The sequence below is a fragment of the Zalophus californianus genome, chromosome 6, assembly GCF_009762305.2.
Source record: "Zalophus californianus isolate mZalCal1 chromosome 6, mZalCal1.pri.v2, whole genome shotgun sequence".
NCBI classification, from domain to species: Eukaryota; Metazoa; Chordata; class Mammalia; order Carnivora; family Otariidae; genus Zalophus; species Zalophus californianus.
In genome coordinates, this window is record NC_045600.1 from 98986595 (window position 1) to 98996728 (window position 10134).

Consider the following 10134-nt stretch of genomic DNA (forward strand, 5'->3'; position numbering starts at 1 on the left):
GAATCTGCTTGTTATGTTCCACCAAACAAACAAAACCACAAACTCCTACTGGAATTTCACTAAATCTGTAAATCACAAAGGGAGGAATTTACATCTTTATAATGTTGTCTTCCTATTCAAAATGTAGAAATGGTGTAGGTCATGGTTTTAGGGCTAACTTAAAAGTCTTTCAGGAAAGTTTTAGAGTTTTACCTATAAAGACTTACATCTCTTTTATAAATGTCCTTCTAACCACTTTCTACCTTTTGTTGCTAAGGTAAATAGTAGCTTTCAAAATTATATTTTTCTAACTAATTGCCTCGGTATATAGAAATGCAACTGATTTTTTTTTGCAACTGATTTTTATATCACTTGTATGTGCAGCCATCTTGCTAAACCCTTAACTCGAATAATGAAGATATAGATTATTTTGAAATTTCTACAACTGAAAACAGTTTTGTTCCTTCCTCTCCTATTCTTAAACCTTTCATTTTTTTTCTTGTTTTATTGTCCTAGCTATGACCTCCAATACATTGTTGAATAGGAATATTGGAAGTGAAGCATTTCTATCTTATCCCTTGAATTTAAACTTTTGACTGTTAATAATGATGTTTGTTGTAGGTTCTTAAGAGGTCCTTTTTCAGATTAACGAATATCTCTTCTATTCCTAGTTTGCTTTAATTGCATTCCAAAAGTTTCAAAACAATATTTTCATCATATTCATTTCTATGTATTTTTAAATTTCCATTATGATACTTCCTTTGATCTATGCGTTGTTAAAGCAAGTTTTTCGTTTCCAAACATAGGTTTTTTTCTCATTATAATGTTTGTTATTGATTTCTAACTTAATTACATTTGAAATTTATTCAGAGAAAATTCCATTTATGCTTAAAAAGAAGCAATAATTTCCAACTGCAGAGTACAATGTTCTCTATATGCCCCTTTTATCAAGCTTATTAATGTGTTCTTTAAGTCTTCCATATCCTTCCTGACATTTATCTGCTGAATCTATGAATTACTGACAGAGATGTAGAAAACCTTCTACTAGCACAATGGATTGGTCTAGCTTCCCTTGTCATGCTGTCATTGGTTTGCTTTATGTATTTTGAGCATAAATAGATCGATAATGATAGATAGATAGATAGATAGTCTTATGAGTTGGAAATTGTTTTATGTGTTTGGGAAATAAAGCATTTTACTGCCACGTGGTGACCTCTTTATCACTCATAAAGCTACTTGCCTTAAAGTCTGTTTTTTTTTCTGATACTAATATATTTTTCCAGATTTCTTTTGATTAGTATTTGCCTATTATATCTTTCTCCTCCCTTGAACTTCCAATATATCTACATCCTTATGTTTAAAATGTGTCTCATGTAAGTAGTATACGCTAGATTATTTTTTATCCAGGTTATGAATTTTTATCTTTTTTTTCCGAGTTTTTATTTAAATTCCAGTTAGTTAACATATAGGGTACTGTTACTTTAAAGAGTAGAATTTAGTGATTCATCACTTACACATGACACTCAGTGCTCATCACGAGTGCCCTCCACAATAGCCATCCCCCATCTAGCCCATTCCCTTGCCTACCTCCCCCCATCAACCTCCCATTTGTTCTCTATAGTTAAGGATCTTTTCTCTGGTTTGCCTCCCTCTCTTTTTTTTTTTTTCCTTTCCTCTATGTTCATCGGTTTTGTTTCTTCAATTTCACATATGAGTGAAATCATGTGGTATTTGTCTTTCTCTGACTTATTTCGCTGAGCATAGCACGCTCTAGCTCCATCCATGTCATTGTAAGTAGCAAGATTGCATTCTTTTTTTTTTTAAGATTTTATTTATTTATTTGAGAGAGAGAGAATGAGAGATAGAGAGCATGAGGGGGAGGAGGGTCAGAGGGAGAAGCAGACTCCCTGCTGAGCAGGGAGCCCGATGCGGGACTCGATCCCGGGACTCCAGGATCATGACCTGAGCCGAAGGCAGCCGCTTAACCAACTGAGCCACGCAGGCGCCCTGATTGCATTCTTTTGATGACTGAGTAATATTCCTATATAAACACACACACCCACACACCACATCTTCTTTATCCATTCATCAGTCGCTGGACACTTGGGCTGTTTCCATAATTTGGCCATCGTTGATTCAATTTTTGTCTTTTAACTGGGGAGGTTAGTCCTGTTGTATTTATCATAATTACTAATATATTTGAATTCATTTCTACCACCCTGTTATGTGTTTTACATTTGTCTCACTTTTTCTGATTTCCCACGCTCCACTTCTTGTGAACTGAGGTTTTTTTTATTTATTCATTCGTATTTCATGGTTTTTTTCCCCTATTGAATTCTATTTTTTGGAAGTTACATTCTCTGCATCTTTTCTTTTTGTGGTTGCCCTAAAAATTTTAAGACGCAGTTTTCATAATTCTAAAATTAATGTCTTTAACCTCCTCCTGAAAAATTCACGGTCTTTAAATGTCTTTTTAATTCCATTTATTCTCCCACTCAATCCAGTGTTTAGGTCCTAATTCTAACATGTTTTTACCCTGGAAATGTGATATTATTATCATTTTATAGAGTTAAGGTGTATTCATATTTATCCACATACTTAGAATATATTTGTCCACTATTCCTGCTTGTATCTCCCATCGTCCCTCTTAGACCATTTTCTCCCACCTGAAGTACACTGTGTAGAATTTCATTTAGTGGAGACCTTCTGATGGTAAATCATCTGTTTTATTTCTTTTATTTTAATCATCTTTACTTTGCCCTCCGTCTTGAAACAATCATTTGGCTGGATATAGAATTTTTGTTAACAATTATTTTCTCTCAGCACATTATGCCCTCTGGCTTCCATTACAGTGGGGAGAAGTCAGCGATAACACTAATTGCCATGCTTTTTGTCGAAGACCCATCTTTCCTCTCCAGCTGCTCTCAACATCAGCTCTGTTTCTTTATTCTGTAGTTAATGTGTCTAAGAGTGGGCTTCCTTTTACTCATCCTCCTTTGGATTTGTTGAAGATTAGTGTCTTCTCAAAGAGTTCTCCAAATTTCTTGGCCATTATCTGTTAGAATGAAATCCTCTCCCCATGTCTAACTCAAATTTTTATTCGGTTCTCTCTCTCTTTCTAATTTTTGCCTTTTTTCCATATTTTTTAACTTCTCAGATTTATATCCACAATACTGTCATTGCATCCCTCTTCGTTATTTCTCTCTAACTGTATCTAATTTTCTGGTTATGCCATCATTTGAGGTTTTAACTTCAATTATTATATTTTTCATATTCGGGAGTTATATTTGGTTGGTTCTTTTTCAAATCCACTTGCGCCCTGCTCACATTTTCAAGATTCATTTACCTCCCAGAGTTCTTGGTTTCAGTTTGTTTGGGAACTGAGAGGATTATCTTATTTCCCTGTCAGCTCAGGGAAATTTGTAAAGATTTAAAGAAATACTTTATCCAGTATTTCAGTTGTTTTGGATGGGAAAATTGTTCTGGCTATCCAATTCACTCTATTGTTGAAAACAGAAATGATCAAGCTGTTTTATTTTTAGCCAAAGCTAATTTCCAGATCGCTCTGCACCTGTAAACCTGAAACAATTTGCACGAACGCTCCTTTCCTCTTGAGTTAAAAAGAATTTCCAAAGAGGATAACCAATGCACTTCTGTTAGAGGGAAGTCTTCCTGTTCCAGAGGCTCCCAGAATGACATTTCTTACTCAGATTTGAAACTATCCTGTCAAATCTACTACTACTCATAGCTAAGGTTCATCAGGGTAAGGCTTACTACATGCCCAGCATACATGTATTATAAATGTTACCTCCATTTTCACCACCACCCTCTGAGGTAGGTATTATTACTGGTTCCATTTTACAGATAAGCAAACTGAGGAGAGAAATGGTTATGAAATGTGCCCAAAGAACATGGTGTAAGTGGGAAGCAGTTGGGCCCCAGAGCACATGCTCTTAACCTTGCTGCCAGACTATCTCTGTTAGAAGATGAGCAATCAGTGCAAAACGAGCAACCTGAGAAATAGGACCCATATTGGTTTGTTCAAGGGAAATTGTTCCTCTAGTGCCATGGTTTTTAACCTGCACAGCCCATCAGAAGTATCCAGGGAGTGTTTTCAAAACTCACTCGGCACCTCCCAACTAGAGATTCCAATTCCATTGGTTGGGTGGGGTCTTTTGTCAAGTCTCCCCTGCAGTTATGATGGACCCCCTTGATCAGAACCACTCCTCTGTGGGTTTTCCAGGACTCCCACGCCGAATAGCTTCCTCTCTCCCTTTGTTCACATTTTAGAACGCTTTACCAGGTTTTATTTTCCCAGAAAAATGGACGTTGGGCAAGAAAGAGAGTTGTCATCTCACTAGTCACCATCCGGATGTCCTTGAGCAATTCACTCCCCCAAATCTGAGCGTCCGTTTCTTCCTGTGTAAAATGAGAGTCTGTTTTAGTGCTAACATTGAAGATTCTCGGTCACTGAATAAGCCCAGTCTTTTGGATCAGCACTGTGTAGCAGCAGGTCAGGGCTCAGAGAAGGGAAGTTCTGGCTTCAATTAGGCCTGGGGATTACTTATGGGGTTGATATATCCATCACTCCACACTCATGGATATTTGGAAGAGAGAGTCACCACACGATGCTGCCACCTAAGTGATCCTGAATGATCTCGTGCACAGAAGACCCTTGCAGAAAGCCCATGCTCTTTCCTTGCTAGTTAAGCACTTAAGAAAAGCACGAACTACAATTTAACTGGGGAAGAGTCACTAAGGGACAAAGTTCTAAAAAAAGACAGGGAGGCCCAGACTGAGAATGCCACCCACCTCCACTCACACACCCCCTTCTGTCAAGGCTGCTGAAGCCATCTGGTCAGAAAGAAGCTGCTTTTAAGGAATTTGGCTTTGTTGGGCCTGCGTATAAAATTCCAACACAGATGTTCCTTGGCAACCAAGCACCTGACTTCTCTGGACCAACATGGCAAGAACTCTCCCTCCTTGGCTGGTTCTGGCCCCGAGGGGCACCAACTTAGTCTTTCCATTCAGTGCTCCTGGCCTGAGCCCTCCTAACCCTGCTGGATCTCGCCCCAAAGGTAACTAAACATTTCCCCACAGGGTTGAGCGGACAGCCTCCTCCTCAGGGCTCCCTACCCTGTGCTTTAGAGGGTTTCACGGCTCTGCTTTGGCCACTCACAGTGCTCCCAACTCCAAAAGTCAGGGAGAAGTCCCTCCACGTGTAGTTAGAAATGTGAAGGTGATATGCTGAGTTTTCTGAGGACCCCAACTAGCTGTGGGTATTGATTCATAAATCAACCTCACTCATTCATGTGGGACTCCCCTGAGAGATGAACTGGCTTCCCAACCAGCCCCTGGCCTGTCTCTAGATCACAACCGAAGCCTGGGTCTGTCTCCTAGACACCCCTGGCCTCCTGTGGTTGCCTCTATAAATCCCAGGTGAAGCCTCAGACCGGTCATGCATTCCTAAGGAGGGGGGTTAGGCCTTCACTCTGCTGCCCTCACAGAGGTTCCTTAGGCTGCTGGGCAAGGGGTGGACAGAGAGAGTGGCGGTGGGAATGGAGGCCAGGAGGACCTGGTTCTATACCAAATAAGGTAAGGTGTTCAGTGCGCTACCTGGGGTACGGAAGGGCTTACTAGTGGTCTGCCATTATTAGAGGGCCAGGCAGACGGCAGATCTTCCAGACACCGTTGGAAGCACTCTGCATATATTCTCCACAAATCCTAATACATTTCCTTCAGGCTATTATTATTTTTCACAATTTCATAGCTGAAAAAACAGAAGTTCAGAGAGGTTAAATGATTTGTCCAATGTCACACAGCCAGCCGTAGTCATTTCAAACACAAATGAGTCCAACTCTAAAATCTGCACTCTTTCCACTATTCTAGGCTGTCTTATCTCCCCTATGAGACGGCAAGCTTCTCAATGAATTTGTTTCTTAAAACAACTCATAAAATATTTTTTTAAAAAGATTCATAAGAACTATGAGGAGAAAAGGCCAATCACTTTTATCAATGTGGGTACTGTAATAGAGCATAAAACTATGCTCTGGCCTCCTGGAAGCCCAAAGAGGGAAATGAAACAGGTGGAAATTTGTCTTCCTGGGCCCTCCTTTGCTGATGGACTTTGCTCCCACTCCACCCCCCAACCCCACCCTCACCCCCAGCATCTACCTCTATCCCTCTACTGGAAGGATTCTGGGATTCTGGTGCCTGGTGCTTGATTCTCACCCGGGGCAACTTCCAATGCCTTGCCCTGTCTCTTCCCTCAGCCTGCCATTCTGCGCTCAGTGATAATTTTTTCCTATATTCGGTGCTTGCATAAAACTCAGCGAGTAAGTCCTGTGTGCACTGAAGGACTGATCTGGGCACCACAGGTAATTACAGACCAGAGCAGAGTATGGTGAAGGTAGGAGTGTGAGGTGTAGAGAGGAAGAGCAGCAGGCATGTCTCCAATGGAGGAAGCATCTTCCATAGGTGGCAGGGGTAAAAGGGAGTATTCAGAATGGGAGTATCTTTGGGGGCCCCACACATTGTATCATAGAGTCCCCTGCCTGCTCTACCATGGGTTTGGGCTGTTCATCCTCTTAACAGATGGATACAAGGTCAAGCAAACTTCACTAAATAATCCTGGAAGAACAGGACTGCTTCCTTGGACATTGTATCCATCTCCTACTCTTCTGGTGTGCAGATTGCAGGCAGCTGACGAAATCCTATAGCTAAGGCAAGAGCCGCTCAACCTACTCGCGATTTCCGGAGATGGAAGGTATTTTGAGCATTAGAGAATCCACATGTGCACCAAGCATTTACTGTAAACTGGATGACTGTGTCTTCCACTACCATGAACCACTACTTCACAAAGATACCAGACCCTGTGGAGTTTATTGTCTTAGGTTCTTTTGATTCTAAGGAAGGAAGTCAGGGGAAAAGGCTCTTTGGTAGCAATGCCATTGAATGATGAAGGAGGTGAACTCTCATGGTGTATCAGTCAAGGTTCCTCCAGAGAAATAGAGCCAGTAGAGGCAGAAGCTGATGCTGCAGTCTGGGGGCAGAATATCTTCTCCAGGAAACTTCAGCTTTTGCTTTTAAAGTCTCATCCAATCAGGCCCACCCACATTATTGAAAAGAATCCTCTTAACTTAAAGTCAGCTGGTTGTAGATGTTAACCACACCTACAAAGTGTCTTTATATATATATATATTTATTTATTTATTTATTTATTTGACAGAGAGAGAGAGAGAGAGAGCACAAGCAGGGGAAGCAACAGGCAGAGGGAGAGGGAGAAGCAGAATCCCCGCTAAGCAAGGAGCCTGATTTGGGGCTTGATCCCAGGACTCTGGGATCATGACCTGAGCCAAAGGCAGTTGCTTAACCAACTGAGCCACCCAGGCGCCCCCAAAATGTCTTCATAACAAACCTCTGATTTGTAGTTGATCAAAGAATGGGTGGTATAGCCTAGCCAAGTTGACATAAAACTAACCATCACACATGCACATCCAGGAACAGGAACCATCATGGCCTCTTGAGGCCAGGAACAAAGAATGGGTTCTGGATCTACTAGTACGCAGACATTAGTATGATTCAGCCACTTCCTCCCAATCTCTTCTACTCCCAAAAGGCACATTCTTTTTGTACATTCAGTTCAGATTTTGCAGAGAAAACATATTGATTCAAGCCATTTTTTTCATCCTAGGCCGTGTTAAGGTCAGCGTGAGGACCGGTTGTCCTGGAGGCAGGTGATCTCCCCGTGGCCCAAGCACTGTTTGTCCCTGTGCAAAGGTCAGCAAGGGCTCTATCTCAGGGCAGGCCGCTGTGGGCCAAGGAGCTTCAGCTAGGCAAGAATGGGGAGCACAGAAGGCCCCTGACTGCACAACGCCAACCCAGTGGATCCTAATCACACACACTGCTCCACACAACTCACCTCTCCCAGCGAGGAGAGCACCAAAGATGTGTGTCCAATAGGCAGTGTGTGCAGCGGCGTCGGGGGGGTGGGGGGCGTCCCTTACAAAATTGTTTCTCAGCATCAAGGCCACAATCCCCTGATGATACTCACTCCTTTCATGTTCCCTCTGCAACCTTATCTAGGGGCTATTCCTGATCCTTCTGCAAACAAAGGGCAAATGGTGAATGTAACCACCACCAACACATCTAGTAAATATGATGGAAAACAGAACATTCTGAAGCTAGCAATAACTAAAGTAATAACATCTACTTTTCTTTAAAAAAAAAGTGGAGGAGAATATGGTATAATTACCCAACTTTCAGATTTTAGCAGGGAGGGGATAATAAACCTTAATAATTGGAAGGTACCATGCCCTTAATTCTGGAGTTAGTCCCAAGGCTGTACCTAACATTTGTCGCTCCTTTCCTCCCTTCTTCCACATTGCTAACTTTTGCTATCAGGAAGTCTTTTGTCTGCAAATAATAGAAAATCCAACTCATAGTGGCTTAAATAAATAGGAATTTGTTTTTCTCATAGAACAAGATGTAGAAAGCAAATTTCTGGAGTTGCTCTAGCAATAATGTCAGGAATCTAGGGGACACATCTCCATTTCCACTCTCACCCTCTGCCTCCTGATCACAAGATGCCACCGTGGGCATCCTGGCCATGTTCAAGTCAGGAGGACTAAATAGAGATTGACACCGGTGGCATCTTGACTTTTTATCAGCAAAGCCAAAGCTTTTCTAGGAGCGTCCAGCAGTCTGCTCCTTCTGTCTCCTTGGCCAGAACCCCATCACATCACCACTCCTAGCTATGTTGGAGGCTGTGAAAACAAATATCTATCAAAAAGAGAGAGAAATGTCATAATGGACTTACACCAAATGTTATTCTTTGACTGGTCGTGGCAGATTACCTTCCTCCAAACAAGATGAGTAAGAAAGAGGTGGAAAAATGACTGTGTGATTGATGCACCTGCCTACATGATAGAGCCACAGTTCCCCACCACCTTTTATAGTCCCCTACACCGTATTTTACTGTAGCAACTTCCCTGGATAATCAACATCAAGCTCCTTTGCCAATGCTCTGGACCCCCAGCATTTATCAAACCACCAGTGGCAGACCTGGTTCTATAGGGTTTTTATCATGATCCTCAGAGGAAGGATCTCTCCACTGGGTAGTGAAACTTCCAGACCAGCAGAGTTTAGCGGCAGCAGGAAAAAATGCTTCATCAAGGATAAGCATGAGTGGACCCCCACCTCCACCTGGAGAATCTTGGCTTTTTTTTTTTTTCTGGCTTCGAAGAGATAGAAGATATAAAAGAACTGAAAATTATTCAGCAATTCACAGTTGCTTTTTCTCATTATATCTTTTCTCAATCAGTTGTTACCAAACAAGAGTGATATGAGCGTCTGTGAAATGGTTTTGATTTTCTAAAGGGTTCCACATGCTTGAAGGAAGACAGAGGCCCACTGGTCCGGTGGGAAGATATCCAGGAGTTAGGAGCTTTCTGGGCTAAGGCTGGTTCTGCAGCTACCTAACCAGCTGTGCATCTTTGGAGAGACCACCTCCCCTGTCAGGACCCTAGCGGCGTGCTCTATAAGCTCAGCAGGATGGACTACCTAATCACAAAGGTCCCTTCCAGCTTGCAATACTTCTTACTAATTTATTAGGATTAGGAATCATTTATTAAGATTATTAATTTATTAGGATATTCATTAGAATTATAAATTAAGATCTATTAATTTATCTTGCAATTCTGAAATCTTATGATCCTATTACTTTCAGGGTTGAACTTTCTTGCTGTTCTTAGTCTGCCTTCATTTCGAAAGATAGACATCTTCTCATTTCCCCTAAAGGGAATGGGCTTTCTCTCCAGATTAACCATCTAGAATATACTGCAGTGGCATATAAGAAGACTCCCAGTGGTTGGTCATACTGTATTATTCACAACTTCTATTTTCAACGATCAGGAAAAAAAGGAAGGAAGAAAGGCATTCAGTTCAAAAGTCTTAAATCCCCCCAAAGAAAAATAAAGCAAACTGAAACTGTCTGGATATTATTGGGGCCTTTCACCTTCTAGGTTAACTGGCCATGCATCAAAAGTACCACGAGGTTCTAATAGAATTCATTAGTGCCAAAGTTCATTTATTCACATTTGGTGCAAAAATGACGGTGTACCATGGTGAAATAAATCTTCATTTAAAAAATAAATG